At 41.7% G+C, this 14,302-nt stretch overlaps 1 long non-coding RNA gene across 3 annotated transcripts in view; it reads left to right on the top strand.

Moving 5' to 3' along the window:
• The window catches only part of LOC125100118 (uncharacterized), a 44,696-nt gene that overhangs the window by 5,780 nt on the left and 24,614 nt on the right, over positions 1–14,302 (top strand). For 2 of the 3 annotated variants that reach the window (XR_007127448.1, XR_007127447.1), the window contains exon 3: positions 9,543–9,645. This is a non-coding gene — a long non-coding RNA (uncharacterized LOC125100118). Of the gene's footprint in view, positions 1–9,539; positions 9,646–14,302 lie in introns of all 3 variants that reach the window. The other variant, XR_007127449.1, reaches the window with a different exon arrangement.

Genomic DNA, 14,302 nt, shown 5'->3' with positions numbered 1-14,302 from the left:
TGGATTGTGGTAATGGTTATACAACTACATAATTTCTAAAATCATTGGGTTGTATACGTACACTGGCTGAATTTTATGGCATATGAATTATCCCTCAAAGCTGTTAAAGAAAAAAATTTAATCTTACTAGCCAAAAAAAAAAAGTAACTTTAAATGTTTTTCTACTTGATAAATACTAAAATAACAACAATAACAACAATAATAATTATAGTACTCTGACAAAGATGTGGAAAATGGACACTCAGACACATGCATATGCGTGGGTGCATATTTCCTGTGAGTTATTTGGCAATAGGCACCAAAGCTTCAAAGTGGGCCTTTGACTCATTTCCAGAGGACTATGCTAATGAAATAATTGGACAAATGTTGACATACACACACAGAAATGTTCATCTCTTTATTCTTTATATTAGAAAACTTAGAAACAACCTTAATGTCCTACAGCAGGAGAGAAGTCATGGAATAGCCATTTAACAGAATACTGTGTAGCTACTATGATGCAGATGTATAAATGTCACATCAAAAGATGTTTCTAAATATTAGTGTAGAGAGATTACAGTTAACTATAGAATTAAAAACATTTATACATATATAAATATCCATTTATACATATATAAGGGGCTAGGAGTTTATATAAAAATATTAACATTAGGGACACCAGGGTGGCTCAGTGGGTTAATCCTCGGCCTTCAGCTCAGGTCATGGTCTCAGGGTCTTGGGATCGAGCCCCACATCTGGCTCTCTGCTCAGCAGAGAGCCTGTTTCCTCCTCTGTCTCTGCCTGCCTGTCTACCTGTGATCTCTTCTCTGTTAAATAAATAAAATCTTTTTTTAAATTTTTTATTTTTTATTAACATATAATGTATTATTAGCCCCAGGAGTACAGGTCTGTTAATCGCCAGGTTTACACACTTCATAGCACATAACTTCCCCAATGTCCATAACCCCACCACCCTCTCCCTACCCCCCTACCCCCAGCAACCCTCAGTTTGTTTTGTGAGATTAAGAGTCTCTTATGGTTTGTCTCCCTCCCGATCCCATGTTGTTTCAAAATAAATAAAATCTTTAAAAAAAAAAATGAACATTAGGTGCTAGGACTAATGGATATTTTTTTATTGTCTTGTTTATCTATATTTTCTGAAGTGTTAAAGTAAAATGTATTCATGTTTTTTGAAAACAGCAATGAAAGTGTTTTCTTTTTTCTTTTTTAAGATTTTTTATTTATTTATTTGACAGAGAGAGATCACAAGTAGACAGAGAGGCAGGCAGAGAGAGAGAGAGAGAGAGGGAAGCAGGCTCCCTGCTGAGCAGAGAGCCCGATGTGGGACTCGATCCCAGGACCCTGGGATCATGACCTGAGCCGAAGGCAGAGGCTTAACCCACTGAGCCACCCAGGCGCCCCTGAAAGTGTTTTCTTAAAAAAAAAAAAAAAAAAAAAAATCTTTCACCAACTTCTCATCACTTAAAACGAACTTTAAGGATCTCTTTTGATAGTAATAAAAACCCCTTGGACCTTCACACAATAGTACTTTCAGTGTTTATTGATTGATAAAAATAATGGCAGAAAGCTACCCTAACTTCTATAGCACTTAGAGAGACAGCCACGCTTAATATATAAGTAGTCCTATAATAAAGGATGTGACTGAGTATACAGGAGAGAGTGATTAATTTTGACTGAGTGATTAGGAATTGCTTCCCAGAGTGGGGTCTATTTGAATTAGACTTATTTTGACAAGTTGAGAAAGGAAAAAGGAGGAATTTAAAAAAAAAAAAAAAAAAGACTTGAAAGATTTGGAATTCATTCTGTAGAAAAATGAGGATATCGCACCAGTTGCTCCCTGAACTTCCAGGTCTCCGGCCATCCCTAGCACTAGTTGGACTTGCTTTTCAGTGTCCTAACCCCACTTTCCTCTTATCTCCTTGTCGAAAACCACTGACAGCATGGACAATAAATTTCCTTGTTAAGATGCTAACTAAATTGGCATTTTAATTTGACAAAGAGTTTGCTTACCTGGCCAAATATATGTTTGGGTGGTAAGAAAAAGTACTAGGTAAGGCACGAAAAAACTGGTTTCTAATCCTGACTTTGCCCTGGACTCACTGAACAGACTAGCTGTATGACATACAGAAGTTAAATAAAGTCATTCTCAGTTCTCTCTTTTCCAAAATAGGAAGGTTATAATAGTACTTCTGTTACCTAACTCACGTAGTTGTTTAGAAGAATTTAGAATACTGTATTTGAAAGCACTTTATTAAACTGTGATACATAAATGCTTAGTTTTAGGACTCTATGATTACATTTCTGAAACTACTTCGTGGATTGGGCCAGACCCCTTCTACTGAGAGGCTTAATAGCTTGAGAAGAGAAGCATGGCAGTGGGTTGGCAAAAGCAACCTTGTCTTCCTTATGTAATCAGATCAGTGGTTTTCAAGTAAGTGTGGGTGGTAAAACATCTGGGTATCATAGAAGCACAAAATATTGGTGTATTTAATTATGTCACACAAATCAATTGGCACTATTAATTTTTTATTTTTTATTTTTTTGGCAAAAGTGTGATTATACCTGAATGTAAATACAAAGTAATGGAGATACCCTACTCCCCAGTTCTTGCCTCAGTCTAAGCCCAAAGTAGGGTTAACTTGAGCTCTTTACTCATAGCAGTCAGGGTTCTCCAGAGAAACAGAACCAATAGAAGAGAATGGGGTGTGGAGGGGTGCATAGTATTTATTTTAAGAATCGACTCGTGATTGTAGAGACTAACAAGACCACAGTCTGCAGGGGAGGCTAGCAGGCTGGATGTTGCAGTTTCAGGGTCTGAAGGCAATGTGCTGGCAGAATTCCCTCTTCCTCAGGGAGTGACATTCTTTTTCTTGAGGTCTTCCAAGTATTGGGTGAGGCCCACCCACATTATGGAGGGTGATCTGCTTTACTCAAAGGTGTTAATGTCATCTTAAAAAAAAAAAAAAAACAAAAAACCTTCACAACAATGTCCAGATATGTTTGACCAAGTATCTGGATACTGTGACCTAAACAAGTTGACACAGTTAACCATGTCACTCACCACCTTACAAATCACAGCAGCAAGTAGCAAATCATTTTCTCTCCTTCTTCTCTGACTTCTTGGGAATTCCCTAAAGCTATGACTATCCAAGGGTGCTGCTGGATGTGCCATATTAGAGAAACAGCATGTCATATAATGGCAGAACCAGTGGATAGCATCTCTGGAACCCTTAGGCATGAGGCCCAACTGGGACAGCTTACACAGACCAGGCAGTCCTGAGACCTAGACTGAGGTACATGAAGGATCCTCTGGTCAGGCCATTGCTCAAGGCGCAGCAGGAAACAGAGCCCTCACAAAGCAATTCTAACCCCTGTCCATGGGGCTCAGCACCTCCTTGACCTCAGATGAGTCTAAAAGGCAGTGTTAGGTCAAGTTTAAGTGGCCTCTCTCTCATGGGACACTCAGAGCCTCTCTGATTACAAGTGATTGTTCTCTTCACATTTACTAGTCATTTTGAGGTTTCCTTTAATTGTTTATTATGCAAGTCTAAATCATCTCAGATATCCTGCTACTCTGAATCCTGATTTGAAATCTTGGCAAAGGTGTATTTTGTTGTTTTTCTAGGTCCTTTTTAAATAGCTCTCTTGGTTCCTTTGTTTCCTGTGACTTTTTGCCTGATAGCTAGAATATGATTAATGCTCTATGGTTAATCAGATTTAGTCTGCTGCAGGAATCATTTTAGTTTATCAAGTTAACTCTAGAGGATTCTCTGAGAGAACAAGTTAAGTTTTGGAGGGGTTCCAGTGGTTCTCAACCCTGACCTACTTTACTCGGCTCAGTACTGCACCCAGAGCAGCCAAACTACGTTCCCCAGCACTCTTCAACCGCGTGGAAATTGCCTATCGTTACTCACAGCTCTCTTCACCTGAAGAGAGGGGGGGCAGGAGCACAAAAAGTTGAAAACTCTAATAGATTAATATTTTTTAAAGATCTTTTTTAAAGTAATGTCTACCCTCAACGTGGGGCTTCAACTCAGAATCCCAAGATCAAGAATTGCATGCTCCACTGACCAACTCAGTCAGACAGCTAATAGATTAATATTAAGATATTCTATTAGAGGCACCTGGGTGGCTCAGTTGGTTAACATTGGACTCTTGGTTTCAGCTCAGGTTGTGATCTCAGGGTCCTGGGATTAAGCCTCTCCTGGAGCCTCGCTTCAGGCCTCCTCTCTCTCTCTCTCTCAATCTCTCTTCCTCTCCAAGATAAACAAATAAATCTGGGGCGTCTGGGTGGCTGAGTCAGTTGAGTGTCTGCCTTCAGCACAGGCCCTGATCCCAGAGTGCTGGAAGCAAGCCCTACACTGGGCACCCTGCTCAGCAGAGAGTCTGCTTGTCCCTCTCTCTCTCTCTTGCCTCCTCCGTGCTTGTGCTTGCTTGCTCTCCTCTCTCAAATAAATAAATAAATAAAATCTTTAAAAAAAAAAAAAAAAGAATAAATCTTTTAAAAAGAAGATTCTAGGGGCGCCTGGGTGGCTCAGTGGGTTAAAGCCTCTGCCTTCAGCTCAGGTCATGATCCCAGGGTCCTGGGATTGAGCCCCACATTGGGCTCTCTGCTCAGCAGGAAGCCTGCTTCCCTTCCTCTCTCCCTGCCTGCCGCTCTGCCTACTTGTGATCTCTGTCTGTCAAATAAATAAATAAATAAAAATCTTAAAAAAATAAAATTTAAATTTAAAAAAAGATTCTATTATACATGAGTAGAGAGCAAATATATTTTACAATTTAAAGGGTGTGATCTGCATGTAATCCAACCCTTTATTTCAGTCATCCATACCTTCAGCGAAACAGTCATCATTGACTACAGATAATCATAAGATCAGATGGAAGCACTTGGGTGGCTCAGTTGGAAGAGCGACTGCCTTCGGCTCGTATCAAGGTCCTGGAGTCGCAGGATAGAGTCCCGCATTGGGCTCCCAGCTCCGCGGGGAGTCTGCTTCTCCCTCTGACCTTCTCCTTGCTCATGCTCTCTCTCACTGTCTCTCTCTCAAATAAATAAATAAAATATTTTTAAAAAATCAGATGTATTATGAATACTCCTTTTTATTGGAGGTCCAGAGAGAATGATAGAATGAAGCATCAACTTTCATGTACAGCAATATATAAATAAAAATTTCTTCTTTAAAATCTTTTATCCTTCAGAAAGCTATCAGTTTATTCTCTCTGAGTAAATATTAACAGATTTTTATCATTAGCATGGGCCTCAAAACAAAATAATTATAAATCATTCAATTTCGGAATACTTTTTTTTTTCTTTTCTCTCTCTCTCTCTTTTTTGCTTGCTAATCACAAACCACAACGTGAATTTCTGCGAGAGCCAGGATGCCATGTCACAAAAGATCAGTCTGGCTTCAGAGACTCTTCTTATTTTCCCTGCGTGGAAGACAGATGTTTTTTGTTGAATCAGGACCATAATTTGCATCTGATAGGACAATGGGCCATATTCTCCTCTCCTGTCTACACACAGAGCTGCATTGACAACAATAAGAGTTGCCCAGATAGAGGCGAATTTGGCTCTGCCAGCGCAAAATTCAGCCTGATTTTAAAGAGGAAATGGTGCAGTTAACATTTAGTGAAGAGCAAACCGGCTAGTGTATCTGGAAGTTTCCTTTAAAATTTCTTGAAATTTTCCTTTGAAATTTCCAGCCCAGCATATGAAGTAATTCCAGACTCTAATGAGCTTCAGAGGCCTCTTGGGCTGTAAATAAGAACCAAAATGATAGTCTATATTGGATCCAGGACTTTCTTAGCCAGTGGATAATTTATTGTTATGCTCTATGTCCTGGTTTTCCCTCAGTGATTGATGTGTTCTGTTTCCAGAAGTTTTTTCTAATATTCACCCTTCTTCAAAAGTGACCCTGAAAGATGAGTCAAAAGTTCCATACCTGTTTTCCATATGGGGAAGCTGAGGGCCCAGAAAAGTTAGACAAATTTTTTACTTGTGCAACAAAGGAACTCTGGGTTCTCACATGGTTATGGAAATAGAGTCAAAATGGAGATGAGACTTCTGCTTCCTTAGGTTATCTTTCCTATTTGTTTAAAATGAAATCCTTTACATTTCATCAGTTCCTAGGAGATTGCTTTTTTGACTCATGTAATTTGGAATCCTCTCTAATTGGAACCAGGACATCTCAGTCCTTCATTATGAAGAACCTTTTCTTAAGTCTCTTCTCCCGGACACAAATACAGCCCTTTTCTGGCTGAGCAGATCATTGCTGATAGCGTTCACCAATATTGTACAGAGGGCTTAGAGAGAGATTTCATTTAATTATGCAGTCTATTGTCTTTGAAACCTATACAACCCACGCATTCTGGGTTTTTTTTGTTTTATTTTGTTTTGTTTTTCTTAGTAAAACTAAGAATTTATCTTCAGAGTTTCCTTATTTACTTTTAGGTTCCAAGATCTTTTGATCCTCTGGATTGAGAAATAAAGTAGATTTAACCTTGAAAAAGGAGAAAATGTAGAGAAGGAGTTATCAGTTTTGTGAATTTCAGATTTTCCCAAGGGACAAAAATGAAAAAGGGGTAATTCTATTTTCTTAAGACCACAAAATTCTTGAACTATATGACCTACTTCCTTTTTTTAGAATGAAATTTGAAGGAATCTTAGAGATTTTTTATTTATTTTTTTTAAAGATTGTATTTATTTGACAGAGAAAAAGGTCACAAGTAGGCAGAGAGGCAGGCAGAGAGAAGCCGGCTCGCTGCTGAGCAGAGAGCCCAGTGAGCTGGATCCCAAGACCCTGCGATCACGACCTGGGGCAAAGGCAGAGGCTTAACCCACTAAGCCTGCAGGTGCCCAGGAATCTTAGGGATTTTTAGTTCAATCTTCCCATCTTACAGATGAAGAAATTAAATTCAAATGAGTTGTAGTAAATCTTAGAGCTATTTCCATGTCAATATGTATAAACTTATTCTTTTTTAAAAAATTTTTTATAAACATATAATGTATTTTTATCCCCAGGGGTACAGGTCTGTGAATTGCCAGGTTTTTTTTTTTTGTTTTTTCGTTTTTTTTTTTTTAAACATTGATGGCTTTAAGATTCATTTTGTGGTTAAGTTTTTGTTTCTTAAAATTTGTGAGTTTTCCCTTAAAATCCTCGCGCTACATTGCTTTAGCCCCACCGGCTACGTGCCCCCTCCCCAACCCATTTCCGACTTAACTGGGCTTCTGCCCACAGTTTCAGGGACCCGGGTCCCTCGCACCAGCTCAGCAGGACCCCGCAGAGTCCAGTCGCCCAGAGCGCCAAACCCGGGGTCCCTCGCGCACCCCGCCAAGTACCCGCCGCGGACTCTGCTCCCCGCCCTCGGGGTGGGGGGTGGATCAGAGGCCGCTCCCAAAACATCCTTAAGGGCATTCCCTTTGTTCGTTCATTCAACAAATACTCCGGTTCACTCGCCCCTCAGTCTTCAGAAAACCAATTCGGGCCTCGCTCTGCAGGAGTACCGTCTTCGCTTTGTTAACGACACGATGAAGCCAGGGAGGACGAATCTCGGCCATTACTTAGCAAATACCTTCTCGAGCGGCCGGTAGCATTGCGCCAGCTCTCTTCCCTTAATCCTTCACTTAATGGCAAACAGTGACCACGGCTGCACTCTGCGGTTTTTGCCTCCAAGTCTGCTTTACTCCAAGTTCCTCCACGACGCGAGAGGCTACCCTTTCTCCAAGCCAGCAGGAGAGACTTCCGGGGGGCAGCCGGGGCAGCCGGGGCACCCGGGACTCAAGACCCGCCGTGGTCTGGGTCCAGGCTTCAAACAGCTCCAGGCTGGAGGTGGGGAGAGAATCACTTCCGAGAGCGGCGACCCAGAGGGGGTCTCAGCTGGATTTTTCCATTCAGGCGGGAGGCCCCCTCAACCGCCTAGCGCAGCGGAACTACAACTCCCAGCATCGTCTGAATTGCCAGGTTTACACACTTCACAGCACTCACCATAGCACATACCCTCCCCAATGTCCATAACCCCACCCCACTTTCCCTCCCCCCCTCCCCCCAGCAACCCTCAGTTTGTTTTGTGAGATTAAGAGTCACTTATGGTTTGTCTCCCTACCAATCCAACTTATTCTTTTTAAAAACTGTGTAACTGTCTATTAGGATGTACCTTAATTTCTAGCAATTTTTCTTTGAGGAATATTTTTTCTCTGAAGAATATTTTATTTCCAATTTTTCTCTATTAAAAATAATGGTGCAATGAATAATCTTGTATAGGTATCTTAGCTCAATGGATGAGTATTTTTATAGGATAGATAGTGAGAAATGAAGTAAATTTTTTTAAAATCTTACTTATTTATTTATTTGAGAGAGAGAGACCACCTGTGCATGCATGCACACGCACCAGTGGAGGAAGGGGCAGAAGGAGAAGGACAAGCAGATTCTGTAACAGTGCAGAGCCCCACGTGGGGCTCCATGAAGGGCTGGATCTCATGACCAGGAGATCATGACTGGAGGCGAAATCAAGAGTCTGTCACTCAATTGCCTGAGCCACCCAGGCACCCCGTCAAAATTTTAATAGAAATATCTATGAAATTGTACCCATACATGCACATCTTTGCCAACATGGGATGTTACCAAATTTTTAATTTCAGTTTTTAAAATAATTTTGGTCTAAAGAAAAAATAATTTTGGTCTTTTACATTTAACTCATTAATTTATGTGAAATGTGCTCTCACATACTATGTGAGGTTGAGGACTAACTTATTTATTTTGTCAATATTTAATGTGAGAAGAGGAGCAGAGCACTAGTTATGTGAAGAGTAAGGATAGCAGCTGAAGGCAACTGCCATCCTATACAGCCCACTCAGCCAAATGAAAGTCCTGTGGCCTACCGGACCTGCCCCTTGGGGCCACTTCTGAAGGCTAGTTAGGGGCCATGTGTTGTTAGAGCAGAGTTGCATCACATATGCATCACATATGCAATAAGCCTACACAGGCTTATTACTTTCTGAGGGCCCACATACTAGGGACTTCAGCCATTTAAGAGAACTATAAATACAATTTTGCCTTCAGTGATTTTTTTTTCCCCTTCCATGTCAACAAAAAAACCTAGCCTGCCCGCACCCCCAGCACCACCCAACAGATACACCCAAAATGTGTCTAGAGCATGCAGGCTTTTTGTCCCTCACACACAGCCTCCGAGGCTCTTACAAAAATATTCCTTACAATCACATATATACACATATAGTACGTTCCTGAAAGGATCTTGAAAACACACTTTTCTCCACTTTGTTAGGTTTGGAGTTTCGAAGTTTTCCAGCGATTTTTTTTTCCCCACCATTAGGAATTGGTACCTAGCTGTCCTAATCCATATTCAATGTGCTTCTTCTCCCAAGCTTCAGAATTCTCAGTAGAGTGCTCTGGGTAGCCACTACCAGCTGATACACTGTTGGAGTCAATTTACTGTCTCTGGGTCATTGTAAGTTAAAGTCCCATGGTAGTAGTGGGAGATTTGAGTCTTAAGTATAAAAATTTTCATGGCATCACATCTATCAGCAGCCTTGCCCACAAGTGAGAGATGAAGACTATTGGTTGCCCATGGAAAAAGAAGATGTGGCTCTTTGAGGGAAGAAGACCCTTCCTCTTTCCTTCAGTGGCTGAGGTATGTCATAGGTCTTCCTAATTTCTATATTGACAGGCAGGGTCAGTGATACGATTTCATATCAAGACTTGAGGGGGGTACAGCAGATGCCTTTGGTGCCCACCCACATCCTCTAGCACTCCTTGTTATTTTAAAAACAGGTGGCTTCTGTGACTCTGCCTGAAGACTTACTGTGGCTGATGGAGCTCGGCTTATGCACGGGGCTGGAGAGCCAAGTGCTGGGCAATGCCTTTAGGAGCAGAACTCAACCAGTAACAGATGGGAATTGTGGTACAAGACTCTGAGGGGTACTCTTTGCAGTTTCTTAGGGGGTCTCCCAGCTGCTCCAGTGATAGTAGGCTCATGCATGCTTCCTCTTTATGAGGGGCCTGTTCTTCCCTGTCTCACATCCCCATTCCCCCTAGCAAGATCCCCTTCCAGGTAACCTAGTTGAACTCCGATCCTTATCTCAGAACCTGCTTCTGGGATGACCAACCTGAGACAGGAGGGGACATCACCTTTGTAGAGGGGTATGATGTATACTTTTGAAAACTGATACTAGCTAACAAAGCATTTTTAGCAGCTACTATTAAGTAATAACAACTTTTAGTTCTTCACTCTGGAGATGCAAAAACTTCTGGGAAGGACATCTGTTTTTACACAAAGCAGGGAGCTACAAAGTGGAAGGGGTGAATTTCAGGGCAGGTAATCCCTATCAAACCTACCATCAAGCCTGAAGTGGGAGGACGCTGGGCTTGCTCAGAGAACTCCCCAGGGCTCAAGCACCAGCAACAGTACCAGAAGCAGCAGTGGTAAATAAAGTATTATGTTGTGATTTCTCCATTTGAATAAAGATATATAAATATATCATTTTTTTAAAAATGTCACTCAGGATTGCCAAATGTTGTTTGAGGGAAGGACTGTCATTGTTCTTAGGTTTTGTCTTCTTAAGTTAAAAAATTGTTAAAATATTCATATTTATATGAAACTGATTTTGATGGAAGATACTATTTTTTTTGAAGATTTTATTTATTTATTTGACAGACAGAGATTACAAGTAGGCAGAGAGGCAGTCAGAGAGAGGAGGAAGCAGGCTCCCTGCTGAGCAGAGAACCCAATGTGGGGCTCAATCCCAGGACCCTGGGATCATGACCTGAGCTGAAGGCAGAGGCTTTAACCCACTGAGCCACCCAGGCGCCCCGGAAGATACTATTTTTTGTATAATATTTTCCTTTGGCAGAATTAAAAGCTGCCAACCATTTGCCAGTGCCCCTCTTTTAGTGCAGGGAGGGGGATGGTTCATGAAAACCTAAACTCTGAGAGCCACTGATCACAAACCCAAATGGATATACCTTTGCTGTGATGCAGGGGTTTATACAAACTAGCCATCTTGCAAAACCAGTGTAATGACTAGTCCCTGACATCACAGGCCAGCCCAACTAATGAATTTTGGGGTGGTAGCAGAGGTACAGATTTCTCACAGAACATTTTTCTGGAGCCAACTGGCTAATCCCTCATGCCCAATGGTTGTCCTTGCGCTTTTCACCTGTCTGCCAGGATTTCTCTGGGATGTCCCTAAGCTTTCCCCAGATAGTCCAAATGCTTTACTATCCCTGCCTCTCTCTCAGCGCCTAGACGTAAGGGAAAACAGAGCCTTCACATGTTCTGAGTTAATCCCCAGTCTCCTAATACCCCCTTTAGGGGGACATCACTTTAGAAAAGAACCTGCCTCAGTAGTAAAGGCTACATTTGTTGTTGATGATACTGTTTTAACTCTTTGAGGTCAGAATTTCACCCTATTGGGAGAAGTTATTACAAATTATCTGTATCACTCCATCCTTCAAAAAAAATTCCTCCAGTAACAAAGTTCCATGTGTTATCTGCATAAAAATTAAATTCAAGCCCATTATTAATTTTAAATTGATAGAAACCAAAGGTATCGTTAATGAAAAGTAAGGAACACAACTTTGGAGATAAGAGGAGATTGGCTAAACTAAGGATATTCTTACAAAAAAAGGTGGGTAATTTTTCAAAGAGATTGAGACAAGTACTAAAAATTGAGACAATTGTATGAAAAGGAAATGCCTGTTTCCAGGGGCTCTGGAGAAATGAATTAAATGGGGGCAGCTTTTAAAACTGAATAGGATGGGAGTAGTAGGGAGCATCTTCCTGCCTCTATTAAAACACACAGATCCCAGCATGAAAGATCAGAGATGTTGCTCTTGAAATTCTTAGACAAACTATCTTTCTTGAGTACTCTTGTTTTCTGTAAATGGTAATTTCATAGTATATCTCCAGTCTAGGGAGAAATGTGACCCAAGGAACTTTGGGCAGGAGAATCAGGAAACCCAACTGACATGATCATTCTAGAACAAAGATTCCAGGTGTGATAGTTTGCCAGGGATGCTGTAACAAAATAACATAACCTGGGTGGGTTAAACAACAGAATTTTATTGTCTCATAGTTCTGGAAGCTAGAAGTCTGAAATCAAAGTGTCAGCAGGATTATTTCCTTCTGAGGCCGTGAGGGAAGGATCTATTCATGACCTCTCCCCTTGGCTTGTAGATGGCTGTGTTCCTGTTCACATGCCCTTCTCCCTGAACACATGTCTGTGGGTCTAAGTTTCTTCTTCTTATAAGGACAACAATCATATTGGATTAGGACCCACCCCAATGACCTCATTTTAACTTATACCTCTGTAAAGACCCTATCTCCAAATAAGGTAACATTCTGAGGTCCTGGGTGTGAATTTTGGGGAGATACAATTCAACCCATAGCACCAGGCAGCCTCTCTGGCTTGTTTCTCTGCAGGAGAATGTTGTTCTTAATACTCTTACCAGCTCTTTCAATCCCAGCTTTCCAATTCACTCAGCCCTTATGAAGCTGCCAAGCCTGCACCCTCTACGCTCCCCCCCTCGTGCCACACCCAGCCCCTCGTTCACAGGACTATAAATATAAGAACTTTCCTGACCTAAGACTGCCAGGAGGGCGGGAAATGAGTGGGGAAGCCTGCAAGGGTGGAGTTTTCTTTAACCTTTGTCAGTTGCATGAATTCTGTAATCAGATCAACACTCAGGGTGTGGTGAACTGGAGGTCCTGACATCCTAAGGCAAACAAGCAGACTCAATGGCATTTGTTCTTTTCCAAATTCCAAGGTCTTATGTGCTCCAACCATAGATGACAAAATAGTTCCAGGAGAGCTGCAGTGTTTTGTTCTCCCTGCCAATTCATTAGCAACAGAACGGTTGCTGGGCTATAATCCAGCCAGGCTGACATCAGTTCCCCAATAAAAGGAGGACACAACTGGAACTGGGTCTGTGCAGCCAAAAGGGATCAGGAGGGCTCAGCTGTACTGACACGCTGGCAAAAAAAAAAAAAAAGGAGAGAAAGAAAGAGAGAGGGAGTGGGGGAGAGAGAGAGAAAGAAAGAAAGGAAGAAAGAATGAAAGGGGGAAAGGGAGGGAAAGGGAGGAAGGGAGAAAGAAAGAAGGAAAGGGAGGAAGGGAGGGAGAGTGAGAGGGAGAGAGAGAAAGAAAGGAAGGAAGAGAGAGAAAGAGAGAAAGGAAGGACAAGGCAGAGAAAGAAAGGAGGAAAGGGGAGGGGAGAGAGGAGAGGAGAGAAAGGAAGAAATTTGGGGAAGTTTACAGAGATGAAGAGGTCACCCACCTTCTTTAAGGGACTCAGACAGGAAGATAGGATGGAGGGTGTACTAGGCGTGGTCATAACACAAATTAGGATCTTGCCAGCATTATCTTCAGTGAGTATTTAGAAAAATTAGGTTTTGCTTAACCTGTAAATAAAACCCATCAGTTTTAGAAACCTAAACTAAGAGCATGTGTGTAAAAAGAAACCTATATAAGGAAGCTGAGCTGGACTGTAGTTATGGGAGGCCCCGGAACAGCCCACTTCCTTTCTTTGTGCCTTTTTTATTCATCTCTAAATGTGGGGATGGTAATACAATTGCACTCCTCTCAACTTAAAAATACTTTTCTTCCGAATCACCTGACAAGGCTTTTTTTTACCCCTGTGCAGTGCCTGTATCCATGAAGAGATCTTCCAGAGCCACTTTTATCAGTCTAGCAGATCTTGCTGGAAGCTTCTAGCATTCCAGATGCTGAATGCTCTATCACTGACCCCTCGCTACCCTGCTTGTCTTAAAGTGCCAAAACTCTATGTTTTTGCTGTTTTATTAGGAGCTTCCTGAGCTTTCGTTCCACAGCATTTCTTCATTCCTACTTCTGGACTTTCCTCCCAGCTTTTAAGACGTTAGAGAGTGAGCTTTGGATGCCACTTTATGGCTGGATATTATATGAGTGTGTCCACATCCTACCCTCTGTTTCTGCCACATGCAGCAGGGCAGGGAAGGAAAAATCATCATCCTCATGGCCCCGTTCCCAGCTTCGTGGAAGCAGAATGTGTCCCTGAAGGGGCAGGCACATTTCTGACTATGCAGGGGCTGGACAAGGGATCTCTGCATGTGGAAGACTAGGACACCAATGAGCTCATCATAAGAACAAAGTCCGGAGTTAGGTGGATTGAGGATAAATTATAATACATTTAACGCCTTACTGTGCTTCAACCCCATTTTCCAACTGGATTTTCCTTGACTTAGGTATCCCAAAATGCTCTGTTCTGCCATCTCCCCATCTGTACGTTCAGATGCTATAGATCCTCTTGGA

This window comes from Lutra lutra, chromosome 5 (assembly GCF_902655055.1).
Source record: "Lutra lutra chromosome 5, mLutLut1.2, whole genome shotgun sequence".
NCBI lineage: Eukaryota > Metazoa > Chordata > Mammalia > Carnivora > Mustelidae > Lutra > Lutra lutra.
Note: the sequence above shows the minus strand (reverse complement) of the source record. Positions and strands in the feature narration are given on the sequence as shown.